Source organism: Triticum dicoccoides, chromosome 1B (assembly GCF_002162155.2).
Source record: "Triticum dicoccoides isolate Atlit2015 ecotype Zavitan chromosome 1B, WEW_v2.0, whole genome shotgun sequence".
In the NCBI taxonomy this organism is placed as follows: Eukaryota; Viridiplantae; Streptophyta; class Magnoliopsida; order Poales; family Poaceae; genus Triticum; species Triticum dicoccoides.
The window spans coordinates 697,303,655-697,308,196 of record NC_041381.1 but is presented as its reverse complement, the minus strand read 5'-3'; positions in this window follow the sequence as shown (position 1 = coordinate 697,308,196).

The window sequence follows — 4,542 nt, the reverse complement described above, 5'->3', positions numbered from 1 at the left end:
TTTTCAGTTTTTTTAAAAAGAAAATGATGAAAATGTCAAAAAAAAATATTAAAAAAATAAGTTTCCCATGTGATATGTGGTCTAGTTGTTGGGAAAATTTGCAAATGTAAATTTCGACTTTATTTGCAAAATCTCTTTAGAATTTAGTAAAATGGGCATAACTTTTGCATACTAACTCGGATGAAAAAGTTTTTTATATGAAAAATCATCTACTCAAAAAGTTACATCCAAATTTAACTGGGGGAACCCCATTAAACATTTTCAAAATCCTCAAAAACCTAACAGAAAAAAAGTTATGGGGCTTTTAAGATCTAGAGTGGAAAAAATCAAAAAAAAATCAAACTGTGGTCAAACAATGGTCAAACTAATTATTCTAGAATATTAGTGTTACTAAATAGTTATTTTGAATTTTGGTCAAATCTGGTCAAACAATGGTCAAACTAATTATTCAAGAAATATTAGTGTTACTAAATAATTATTGATTTTTAAAACAATAGTTTCAAACTCAAACAGTGAAATGTGTCACTTCATGCTCAAGCAAAATTCCTGAGGGTTAATAGGATTGACATCTTACTATTGTCAGGAAAACAACAAGTGCAGACTTGGAAACGAGGGAGAATAGAACCCGGAAGTTAAGCGTGCTCAGGCTGGGGAGTGGGAGGATGGGTGACCGTTCGGGAAGTTAGATGATTTGGAATGATGAGGGGTGATTAGAGATTAGAGGATAAATTGAGCAGTGATGAGGGGTGGTGATTAGAGATTAGAGGTTAAAATAATTCAGAAATTTGAAAATAAAAAAAATTCAAAAATTTCAAAAAAAAATTCAAAAAAAAATCATAAAATTTCCTTTAATCCCGGTTGGTGTTACCAACTAGGACTAAAGGTGGAGCTCCACGTGGCCGCGACCTTTAGTCCCGGTTCGTGTTAGAACCGGGACTAAAGGGGGGAGGCATTAGTCACGACCCTTTAGTCCCGATTCAAGAACCGGGACTAAAGGCCCTTACGAACCGGGACTGATGCCCCCTTTTCTACTAGTGAAGGGTGATCTTCTTCCAATTCTTGAGGACCTGCACAATGACGATATTCGGTTGTTTTGTCTCAACTTTTGGAATTTCCATGCTTTTACCTAAGAAAGTAGATGTTGTTTGAATTGAATAATTTAGACCTATTTGCTTGATGAACGTATAGATTGTCTACTATTGCTCATAATGTCGTGCACTGAACATATATAGCATCTATGCCTGGTCGTAATATTTTTGAGGGAGTGGATGTCCTTTATGAGCCAATCCATGAGCTCCACACTAAGAAACTCAATGGATTTATTTTTAAGGGGGACTTTAAAAGGCCTACGGCAAAGTAAAATGGTATTTTCTTCCACAAGCCCTTTACATGAAAGGTTTTGCGGTTGAATGGAGGCAAGAAGTGGCATCTTACATTCAGGGCGGGGGTGTTGGGGTTAAGGTCAATTATGACAATGGTCATTATTTCCAAACCTAGAAGGGAATGAGGCGAGGTGACCCCAAGTCACCAATTTTATTTAATATTTTGGCGGATTTGTTGGCTATTCTGGTTGATGCACGAACACTTATGTCCTTTGGGCTTAGCCGGCCAGAAACACTTGCGCGTGTTTTTTTACTAGTTTGGTTGGCGAGCCACTCATAAATTATATGGATGAGCTATGTAATCTTGGATTTGATCTTCTTTTTAAAACACCTCCCCAATTAATTAATAATGTCATTACAGTCGTTAGTGCCAGGCGGCGGCCGGGCAGGGTTCCGGCGTCCCCGCACCATTCCGCGTGTGTAGGACCACTCCAGTGACGTTGGCAGGGACGGTGACGGCAGTGCCGCTGGCCAAGCCGGCCACACGCGTACGAGGTCATCATCCGCTACAAAACAGTCTAGTTTTTTAGGTGCAGGTTAAGCGGACCAAATATTGCAAGTTTTATGTAAATTATGAGTGAACTATAGTGAACTCCGTCATTATTAATGAAATTCATCTATTTTGTTTAAATTTAATTTAAAATGTATTCGAGCATGGTAAAATGACCGGCTCACGTATCGCTATCCTTGGATGGATACCGTGTACACTTTGGGGATCGATGTTGAAGATCGCCTAACTACACTTGTACGTATGGTCAGGGTGCTTCTGCATACTAGCTAGAAGACTGCTTTGACACTTTTCAAGAGACCTCTTGCTTACAGTCGTGAGCGTCAAGTAGATGACCCTTCGCACAGTACATGGGTAATGGCCGCCAGCCCACTCCATGGCACGCCCCTATTGAGCAATTTTCTTTTGTTGGGTTTTCTTTTCTTCGCTTTTTAGTCAGTTTTGTTTCAAAAAATCGGTTATTTGAACCTATGTTAGGACTTTCAATATATAAGAGCCTATTAAAGTTTAAAATAAAAATAAAAAAATCATCATTTATTAAAATGTGATCAGTATGTGTTTAATTTGTTGACTGTATTAAAAAAATTAACAGTATAATACACACAAGTTGACCGTGTATTATAAAATTGTTCAGCATATGTCAATTTTCTTGCAATTTATATTACAAGAATATTCAATATATATTGGAAAACTGTTCAACATGTGTTACAAAAATGTTCACCATATATTGTAAAATTATTCAATTTGTATTTGAGAAATGTTCACCCTATATTATGAAAATGTTTAACAAATGTTAACAATTGAAAAATGTTCACCAGTCCAAGTCGCCCCACCCGCATGTATATCCTCGTCTATTTGCCACATTTCACCGCACCGTCAATTCTAAAAAGATCCAGCTAGTTTTTTCCTCTCTAAGCCGAAGTGCAAAAGCTTTTAACTTCACAAGATGAAGGCAAAAGTTCAGCCCGTTTGAATTCGACCATGCGTGTGGGCTTAATTAAATTAACGACTCGCGATTGTTTTTCATGGGCTCCATCACCGAGGCCCAGGTGAGCAGTGGATTATCGTTAGCACAGAGGGGTGGAAATTCTAAAAAGAAAACACAGAGTGTTAGACAATTGTGGGTGCTGAACCTTTCTGTGAAAAAGATTAAGATGTATTATAGAAATTCATCATAAGTACAAAGCACATCAAACATAGTAAAAATTACATCGAGGTGTCTACATCACCAAACGATCACTATCACCATCAGAATGAGCTGCCGTTGTCGCCGCTCCCCTAGCAGAGGTGGCTTGACCTTGTCGATGACACCCAAGAAGTATTCCTGCACGTGCCCTAAGGACCAGCACCCTGGAGCCATGGTTGTCGTTGTTGAACCCTTGATAGATTTGAAGCAACATATACCAAATCTCGTTGTCGTGCACGCATGATGAGAAACTGTAACCTCACTACCCCAAGGAGATGGCAGGAATCTACGCTAGAGCTCAGTCAACTACATCTGGATGGACAAAAGATAAACTCGGAGAAGAATCGTTGTCATCTTCCCGAGTGCCACCCTAAGAGGAGAAAAACCCTAACCTAAACTACTAGCCAGAGTGAAGGCATCGGGATTCACTTGCCCACAATCATACATTGGAGCTACAGGCAGAGATAGACGAATCCATGGGCTCGGCGATGAAGCATGGATGGGAGAGGTTGCCCTAACAGCGAGTCACTCGGCATCGCTTCCCAGCGACTGCATTCCACTCCCTGTCGCGCCATTGTTAGAAGTTTTCAGGTACGTTGCTTGACCGCCTCCGTTGCGAGCTCAGATCCTCGCATAGCCACCTCTAACACCATATGTTGCCCTGCACACGCTACCGCCACCACCGGCTTGGCTCTTGCAAGTTGTCACATCTAGCATGTTGTGACGCATGGTTCGACGCTCCAGCGAGGCTCCAGTGCTAGTTAGCCACACTTGAAGGGGGGCGCAAGGCATGATGGGACCCATGACATCCTCTTCTCACTCACATCGCCTCCCAGCCTTTGACATGGTTTCTCATCATCGCCGGTGTTTTCTCTATTGCTCATGTCCCCACGCCGCCTTTGTAGTCACCGCAGCTACTCCGTCTTTTGTCTTGAAAGTCGTAGGGAATCAGGGTTGCACTACTAGGGAAAACCTTATACACAGAATCTTACCAGTAGCGCGTGTTAAAATGGAGCGCTACTGCTAATTAGCAGTAGCGCGTCTGCCAAAACCGCACTACTGTTACCCCCTTAGCAGTAGCGCGGCAGGAACTGAACGCTCTACTACTATAATTGCCACACCGTTCTCGATGTGCTAGGTATAGTAGTAGCGCCCTTCTAGAAACGACGCTACTACTACCGATTTTAGCAACAACACGTTTTCCCCTCCAATGCTACTGTTAAATCTATTCTCACCTAACCTCCCGCGCGGCCTGATTCCCTCCTGATCTTCCTCCCCCAATTCACCACTCTCTTCTCCCCCTCGTCGCCTCCGCCTCGCCGTCGTCTCGCCGCCGTCTCCCCCGACCCCGCCTCGCGACCGTCTCCCCCGACCCTGCCTCGCCGCCGTCTCCCCCGGCCCCGCCTCGCCGCCGTCTCCCTCGACCCTCCCCGCCGCCGTCTCCCCCGACCCCGCTTCGCCGCCGT